This window comes from Protobothrops mucrosquamatus, unplaced genomic scaffold (genome assembly GCF_001527695.2).
Source record: "Protobothrops mucrosquamatus isolate PMUCROS unplaced genomic scaffold, P.Mucros_1.0 scaffold10, whole genome shotgun sequence".
In the NCBI taxonomy this organism is placed as follows: domain Eukaryota; kingdom Metazoa; phylum Chordata; class Lepidosauria; order Squamata; family Viperidae; genus Protobothrops; species Protobothrops mucrosquamatus.
Genome location: NW_015386397.1, coordinates 3,335,494 through 3,345,560, shown reverse-complemented (window position 1 = coordinate 3,345,560; position 10,067 = coordinate 3,335,494).

Sequence of the window (10,067 nt, the reverse complement as noted above, 5' to 3'; positions counted from 1 at the left end):
GCTGTGGGAGAAAAATAATCCTTTTTTTAAAAATCTGCTGTAGGTTCCACCATAATTGTATCCAAAAAGCCTTGATAATCTTACAGGTCCACCACATATGAAAAAAAGTTGCATCTGGATGACCACATCTCCAACACTTGGATTCATAATTCGGATAGATACGAGACATAGATGAAGGATCCAAGTGCCATCTATAAAACATCTTGTAAAAATTTTCACGTAAATTTTGAGCTTGTGTAAACTTCACATTTCTCACCCAGATTAACTCCCAAGTGCACATGCTTGGTTTGTAATCTGGATTTATCAACTCAATTCTTTCAATTACCCTGAAGAATTTTTTTTAAACAAAAGGCAATGGCAGTTTCACCTTAATAAAATCCCGGAGAGGGTGAACATTCATGCTGGTGTGATTATGGTTAGGTGGCTCCATGCATAGTTTTGCTGTCTTAAGAGGAAGAGGTACCATACTTGATCATTTTGGGATCCTTCCCAATGTTATGATTCTATAGTCAAATTGTACTACTTTTGATTATACAAAATCCTTTGCAATCCTGATATTATTCGCCCCTCAAAACACCAGTGACAAAGAATCTAAACTGAATTCAGAGACAATAGCTATGGCTGCAGCACTAGTCCTCCTCTCCCTCCACCCATCTCCCAGAGCCAATGGAACTACAAAATCACATGACACAGCTATATTAATATTTATTCCATAAAAGTGTGGCTGCTTCGTACCACTCCGCTGCACTGTTCTGACCGCAGTGCCAACCCTCAGGCACCACAACACAATTTGGAAACCATGTGACGGAAATGTTTAATCTGTGCAGCCCATCTGTGCTGCATATTTTTCCACATCTCCCCGAGAGAGGTGCCTCTGAATCTCCACACCGCCTTTAATATTCTCCTAAATCATTCCCCCCATTGCACTTTAAGGGCCATTGCTACAATTTCACAGGTTCATAGAAAGTGCACTGAGGAGGGAGGAGGATGTTCTTGGGGTGGGAAGAGAACTTGAGGTAATAGGGCATTAGTTGCTGGGATTCTTTTCATATATATTCTTGGGATAACTCTTGCTCATGCCTCATGCCATTTGGAAAAGGCAGTGGGAACTTACCCTTAATAAAGACATCAAGCTGCAAGCTGCAGGAAGCTTGTGTCAGCGCAAGCTGATTGGGAATGAGGGAAAACATGATTTCCTAGGAGCCTAGCTATAATCAGCCTTTCAATTTCAGGGCATGGGGCAATGATCTGCCCTTCGGTTTTTAGTAGGAATGTCTGTGATCAACAGATTTGGCAGTTCCCACTAAGTATATGAAAAAGATGAATGTGATTTTGTCATGGGGGGGGGGGACTTTTCCACTGTTGTCCAAGGCAGACATTCTTGGAGCAATTTGCTTATATGAGCCTCATAGGCATCCATGTATCAAATGAGCACATAGGTCGTCAATACAGTCAAATGTGTGAGACATAACAGTGTTCACTGAATTAATAAAGCAATGATTGTCTTATAGGGAACTCCTTCTGTTCCAAATCTGATCACTAAGCATAGCTAGTTCTCATGCCCATTAGAATATATAAAGATTTCTGCTAGTTCATGGCTCTTGAATTGAGGTGGATCTTATGGAAATTTCTAAATGTCCTCATAAGAGAAGAAAAACTATCAAATTTATTTAATGTAAAGCTCTATTATATACAGGACAAACAGGAACATAAGTGCAAATATAATTATTTCTAACTTGAGGAAAAAACTATAGCCACACAATAGCCAAATCTGACCTAAAAGGTTGACTTGACCAGTAACCTTACAGATATTTGTGTAAGATCCCCAGATGCAGAACTTGAGTTCCTCAGAGAATCTGTAGAACTCAAATGATTATAAAAGTAATAAAATTCTATATATAAGAGCAGTTACCTAACCTTTAGAAGTTGAGAGTATTGCAACATATAAAGTTTGGACATAATTATATGACATTAAATTATAGCTCTGAAAATAGATTTCAACACATTTCAAATAAAATAATATCTTGGCTTCTAAAATTTTGCTCTATTGGAAAATTCCTATAATTATCAGAAATTGCTTAGGCTTTGATGAGCCTTGAAACGTAACTCCAGAAATATGGAGAAACCTGGGCAAACTACTTCTGTAAATTCACTCCCTGAATTTTAGAAAATGAATGGTTCTAGCGATCATAAACGATGAGAAATTTGGTAGAAGCCTGAGAACTGGATATGCAGGAATAAAGCTGTAACATAAGATTTTCATATCAAAAATTACATCTTGAAAATATGTTCAATAAAATTGAGGAAACCTGACATTATTTTCACTCTTTAAACTGTTAGGAACAGTTTAAATCTGACCTGTATTTATCCTTATTGAAATTACTCATAAGCACTGTCAGCACAACTTGAGCAAATCAGGTAACCAACAGGGGAACACAAAGAATGGCATATAACTGAGACCTTCCATCTGCATCTAGGTAATAAGAATTTCATGTGGCTTTGGACACTTTTTTAAAAAAAACATGAAGGGTTGTTATTTTACTAAGATTTCTCCTTTGGCTTAATATAGGGGTACCTTCATCTGCATTAATCAAATTGTGAAGCTATCTCTATTGGAAATGGGAAGAACATGGGAAGAGCATTGTGTTTCCAATTCCTTTTTCTCAATAGCAGACCTCAACATGATATTAGTCTTTCATTCAAATTATACCCAATTCAATTTTTGATGCTATTCCTTCTGTACACGTCTTTCAGATATTTTTACGCATGCATATTTTGCTTGTGGGCATACTGCCTGATGACTCTTTCAATCTTATAGCAGCATGATTGAAGTTCCAGACATATAACAGAGGATTTGTGTAAAGATGCTTTTTGAATAAAGATTGGACTAATGAAATGATATATACTGGTTGCTCATGAACAACTGAATATATGATTTTATGACAATATGGTGATTTTTAGAATGAGTACCATAATTTTTAGAAGTAAAGGATTTTCAGTTCCAAAATCCATATTGTAGTTGTTAGAAACTTGAAATAATACATTTATGATTTTTAAAAAATCAAACCTTATTCAATTTTGATCCTTCAGATTGTAACATATGACTTTCCACATTCATTTTTGATCAGACAATGATATCCTCATCTTTTGACTTGATAAAGCCTAGAATTTCATCTGTAAATTATTGCTGCTTACTTTGTAATTTTTGTTTGGCTTACATCTATTTTCTGATGCTGCAAGTTAAATTTGGCAATATCTAATTGCATGAAATTGGTTGTACTTTTTATTTCCTTCAGTATATGTGATAGAACTGATCTAGGGCAATTTTGAATTAGACCAAATGTGAATTTTTAACAGGCATACACTTCAAGGCTCCCAAAGGTGTCAGGAATGACCCGGATGTGAAGTTAAAATTTTAATTTGTCCTTCACAGTCTCCCCGATTTTCCCATATAGTTGTCTTGTTTTGAATTTGCCCACAGCTGCAACTAATGACTGTTGAGGGTCTATATCTTAGTGTATCCTGTTGTGAGAAAAAGTGTACATGGCGAAAGAAAGTATATGTGAAGACAGAAATTAATCAAGCAAGTCAAACACCAAATTTAAACAAATCAAGTACAGAGTAGCTCTAAAGAAAGCCATTGCTTTTGATGAAGATATTAATCTTTTCCACTGAATTTGTAGAATTATCTAATTTGTGGGCTTTGAGAAAATAAGGAAATAATTAATATACAGCTAGGGTTTTCTGACTTTCTAACTTTTTTGAATTTCCTGAGAAAGACAGATAATCTTAAGCTTGCTTGGATAAGGAATGTAATGATGTACTCCATAGCTTCCCCTCTCTAGTGATTCATGGAAATGTTCAGGAATTACAGGAGAACCAAACAAAGGTAACAAAATATATTTTTAGGGCTGGCCCTCCTGTTGGAGAGAGTTCAGACAATGTTTCTTGGAGCAGTAACTGACTGAATTCTGTAATTCAACATGTCCTTTCTTAAAATCAAGCCTTCTTTTCTTCTATCCTCTGCTGGGTAGAAGGTAAAGAGTCACCACCAGTGTTGAGATTAAATTCAATTGACCAGATCTAAAACTGAATAAAACAAATTTTCCGCTTCTGCCCAGGCACTAAAGTGTCTTCAACTAACTCGTTTCAAGAGGCCCAGGCATCCTTCTTTCTATAATCCTTAATCCATCTCTCCCACTACTTACCTGAGTATAGTAAGGGAATCAAGGAAGATGGAGTGGAAATCGTAAGCAATCTGTAGCATTACTCATTACCTTCCAATATATACAAGCCCCAGGCTATTGCCTGATCTTGCCAGCTACTGCCACTGCCAATGAACTAGCTGCTTTTGGGGTAGTGATGAGTCTCAGAGGAAAAAAATGCTGGAATAATTCACTCTGATTTTAATCCCTCATTTTGAAACTAAAGGGTAAAAAAGATATACATTGAAAAGGAATGAATGAACCAGGTTAAGAGGTGTGATTATTTTGAGAAATCCCCTCCCTGTGTGTGTGTTTAGGTGTCTGTATCTAAGAGATGTAAGGGGGAAATTGGACACATTCTGGTTTGCCAAGATATTCAAGTGAAGACTGATGCTGTTTGTTACATCATCTGTTCAACAGAGGTGTTGCTATAGCAGCTGCTTATAGCTTCATTTCCTGGATACCCCCCAGGGGGGTGTCACAGCCGGATCCACCTGCTCTTTTACCCTACCCTCGGTGGGGTCATCTTAAGGTCGCCAAAATAAATGAACGTTGTTGCTAATGATCTGTTTGCTGGCTGTTTATTCTCCGGGAGTGTCAGGGGCGCTCACATTTAGTAAACTCATTATGGCTCCAATTAGACTTCACCATTGCTAGATATTTAACTCCTTTTTCCTTTTAAATTAGCATTTTAATAACATTCTATCCAGCAAGGATGGGTGGAGGGGCACAGGGAACAAAATGACCGTTTTTCACGGACAAAAACTTCTTTAGCCGTAGGTGGAACTTTAATAGCAGATCTGTGAAGGTAGCATAGGAACAGGTCCACGTTCCATAAACATACGCGCGGGCGCACACACACACATACACACATATGCACGCATACACACACACATACGTGCACATAGATACAGCACCATTGTGCCAGGGAAGAAATGACAGAGGGTATGTGGGGGTGGGGGTGGAGGGAGCTAAAGGAAACATTTCTATTTGCTTTATCACACACTCGATTTCCTAAATTTGTTCAGCAGCCAATTATTTTCAGTGTTAACGTCTTGAGCTGCTCGCATCTGATGAAAATGAGCAACCATCAGATTTAAACTTTGGAAGTGACCTGTGAAGGGGTTTGGAATAATTACGTAAAGGACTCAATTTATTTTAGATTCCCCTGGCTGGAAGAACCATCCAAAAGAAAAAAGAAAAGTAACAAGGGTGGAAAAATTAAAAGAATCCAATGCTGATTAGATGATTAGAATTATCAAAATATCTCTTGAATAGAACCCCCCAGAGAGCTATTTCTTTTAAAAAGGTCACTCCAATTATTTTCATGTCTTTTCATTCTCTGAGAATTACTCCCTACATGAAGTAATTTTTCCACCCTCCCCACCTTGAGCAATCTCTAATGGTCAGTTCTGCAACCGAAAGGGTGACATGGCATGTAGAATGAGGGGATCACACCCATTAGTTTTCAACAAGGATCAGTGACTATTTTTAAAATGTCAGGATTTTGTATAGTCAGACCTAACATTCATTTGTAGCATACAGTCCTATGTTTATTTACGAAGAAATGAGCGAAGCCATTCTTTCTGGCTGTGGAATGCTGCATTTGTAGGGTTCAAGTAGAATGAGGAGGTTGCCTTAGGCAAGAGAAAATAGAAGGCATGGGGGGGGGGGAGTTACCAGCTGTTTCCTTCTACTGAAGCTATCTCTTGCACCCTGCTTCCTCTGAGCCCTATAAGCAACTCAGATGAAAAAGGGGTTGGGTTCTGCTCCATCAGAGGTATTGACCTACGAGCCAGTTAGAGAGCAGATGGTACCGAGAAGTAGAAAACCACTCTCTTCATCTCATGCAGCTAATTGTCTTGGTCTGAATCTGTGTCCAAGAAGGTTCTTTTTTTAGGAGTCATACTTACTGGCTCTTCTAAGAATTAAATCTAATTATTTTAAACAGTTATTCATTATGAACCAGCTATTTATGATTCTATGAACCCATGCCATGCCCTTTTTTTGTGAGCTTCAAAGGCTCAAATTATCATATCTTGTCTTTTGATCACAATACATGGCTAGCATTTATTAATTTATTCATAATGCACATTATGAAAAAGGCAGTTTAAACATATGTAGCAGTCCCATAAATTTTAAAGTTGGTAGTGCAGTTTGTGGATGGAATCTGTTCTGAATGCAACAGCTTACTGACAAAACCCACATCTCTGATGGTGTTTTCTGCTCATGTGACTCCCAGCATTCACTACTAGGTGTTAAGACTGCTATGAAACATTTGAAGCCACCTGCAGAATTTTATAAGCATGCATCATTATTTTTTTTTTTGCAAAAGTGGGACTATCTGGGACTATCTGAAAAAGCATACAGAGAACTGTTTTCAACAACAAAGAAATAATTTATATAGTGCTTCCTTGATGCAACAACATGTATATCTATTCTTACAAAGGATGCTGCTTCTGAATGCTTCCCTAGATTTAATTGTTAATTTTTAACAATTAAATATAAAACATCAAGAGAAGTACTTGATTAGTGCTCTTCTTACAGGAATTGTTTTGTATTCATGTATGTAAGAATAGCACTAAAAAATGAGATTCTCTAATGACTGATTAATTTGCTGCAGTCCACTACATAATTCTTCCTTCTCCCTTTTATCAGGAATATATTATTGTTTTCAGATTATAGATAGGAGAATAGTATTAGAGCATTTTCATCTGATAATATTTCATATCATAACAGAAGTTCAAAACACATGTTTCAGTCCAGTTACTTGATGACAACCCATGCTAGTGAAGCGAAGTATCTGGAATGGTTGTACCTCATCAGTGTAAAATCTGATTACTAGAAGAAGTATTTTTTCCACGACTTAGTGTTGCCATTTATGTACAGCTAAAACAAAACCAAAATAGTCAACATTGCAGAAAATTTGCACATTTAGAAATGACTATTAAAATTTAAATAAAAATATGATACAACATACCCTTAATTCCTTACCTACTTAGTTTGCCTTAGAACAGTTCATGGGCATTTTAAACCTTCATTTCTACCTTCTTTTAATTATTATTTCTTTAAACTGGGCTTGGACAGGTAGATCATAAAAAAGAATGCATTCTTGCTTTCCTTGAGTTGTCATTTGGCATCAACATATTTGTACTGGTATGCTGCAGCAAAATTAATAAAAGAGTATTTTGGTTTATCTTTGTGGGGACCAATGTTTGTTTCAACATGTTCAATTAATGGCATATGAACTGTGCCTGAAAACAAGGATTTTGCCCAAGGCCAAGACCGAACTAGAGGTTTTTGGTACACTGCTTCCACTCTTATCAACAATAATTTGCCAACTTATTTTTCAGTCTGTGTTATATAATACTGTGAGTCTCTGCCTGACTGCATCAGCATGTGGGCTGCATGGATAGAACTAGTGCATTCTGCGGCCATAAGTCCCAAGCCAATGGCTGATGAAAAATAATGCTGGGAGCCACAATAATATTCAATTGTAGTTTTTACCACAACCATAACTATTTTGCTGCTATAATATGGGCAATTTCATATTAAAGGTGTAATGCTGCCATTTTCTCCAAAATTTGTATCACTTGGAATATATAACTGTCATTATATGAATTTGGAATTCTACAACAGAATATAAATTTGAAGATCAATAGAGCTGTTTGGAAATGCCTTCTTACCCACCATCTTTTTTTTGAACAAATACCACTAGCTGTAATATCACCACCTTTCCGTAAGTTTCAGGGCTGCTTTATCTTCTGTCTTTCCATTTAACACACGCACAAATAACTGCATTTTCCCCAAATATTTGTCATATAACTGTGAAGCCAAGAAAAAGTTGAGTTTACAGTGAATAATCGGCACATCATGAACCATATGTTATAACAATCTACATACACAAATACATATTAATTCAAATCCAAAATTATTTTGATAATTTGGATGAACAGTTTTTGTTAAATAATTTGTAATCATTTATCAACTCTTTATGATCAACTAAAAATAACCTAATGATTCATCTAGAGATGTTCTTGTGATACTATGGAAAGAGTAGCCTTTGGATTTTTCACCATAGTCATAATATTTCCAGCAATTCTATAGGCATTATTCCATAGTCACCACTAAAATCACCACTGAGCAGGGTACCTACTTGCACATTACCCAAGAGAGAATTATTTGTATATAATGTATTAATACTTAAAGGTACAGAAACTGAAAATATATACTATAATGTAAAAACAAATTGGTATATCTTGGGGAATACTTTGATCAGCTGACCTGTGTTCCTGCTACTCTATCTGCTGCACTGAGTTATCAATTTAAAGTTACTTTTTCTGTTTTCTCATGGTCCTTTATCACTAAACTGCATTTGAGCTGGAGAGCTCTTTAAATACATAAATACGGATTTTTTTTCTGATAGTCATTTAAGTACAATTGTTTTATAACAATGATATATATCTATCTATCACTAACATCCCTTGACGTATGCAACTCAATAAATATTGACATCATGAAAAAGCCAAAACATACTTTTTTTTGGTAAACTTGGAAAATATTCAAAGTATTCTTCTGAATGTATTGAAGACATTGCTTCATTGTGTAATATTGCTGAAAACATCTGTGAAATAAATTGAGCTTCAGTATGGGTTAGTTTCTGGCAATAATAATTTTAAAAGCTCACCAGGAAGATCATATTGGATACATTAAGCTATTCTGTAAACCTGAGAAGGACCTATATTTTATTTATTTACAAACATGAGAAAAGAGATAAATATATAATAAAACATATATGAAAAAAACACATGTAGGAGAAAATAATCCAGCTATAATTTTTTAAAGCAGTAGCATTACAAAGACAGAACTATTTCACACTAAATTCAAATACAATGCAACCAAACCAGAAATAAATCTTGAATACAGTTGATGTCATGGAAACACAGAGGACTTTCAAACTGGAATAGAACCCTCATATGGAAGTGCCCTTAATCTTTTACATGCTATTAAAGGCATAGTAATTGGCATAGCAAATTAAGAGTAGTATAGGCATAGTAAAGTAAAGGCATAGTAGTAGTAGTAAAGGCATAGTAGTAGTTTTTCCACAATAGCACTGAGGTGAGGATTTCTATTGTATTTCATTCAGACTTCCAATTATAATTTCTTCCATCTCTAGATGGGACTACAAAAACTACCTCAAGACTAGAAAAAAAATCAGTCCATCTTGACATTGTTGGAACAGATGAGCAATTAGTGCAGCATAGATACCCATATTTCTATATTCCTGTAAGTCAATTTTCCAAACATGGCATTGCTTTAACCACTTTTTTCCTATTCACATTAAAAATCAAATTTAAAATTTGGCCCAAGTGGCTTTTTAAGTATGATTTTAAGCCTATTGAAACTTGAATTATTTCAGGATATGTAAACATTAATTACTTCAGGGAAAACTAGAAAACTGAGCTGGGTGCAGGCCCTCTGTGGAGAAACTGTAATAATGAAAGAAAAATTGCAACTTTTCCCCCCAAAGATAAATTTTCAAAATTATGCTGGCGCTCTTAATTCAAACACAAATACTGATTTGTAGATATACTCTATGCACCATACAATATACATTGTCATTCAGTAGATCACTACTCCTTATAATACATAAAAAAGTAATTTTCTAAAAAAAAGTAGAAAACAAGGGCCAAGTTTATAAATTATAGTGAAAATTACATTAACGTTCCACTTGTTTCCCAAAAGAGTTGGGATTTTCTGCTGTCTAAAAAAGCTGGTGAAAGCACATGAAAAGAGGAAAAATAAGAAAACAACTGCATAATAAGATTTTGTACATCTTATCCATCCACTGAAATTAACAGC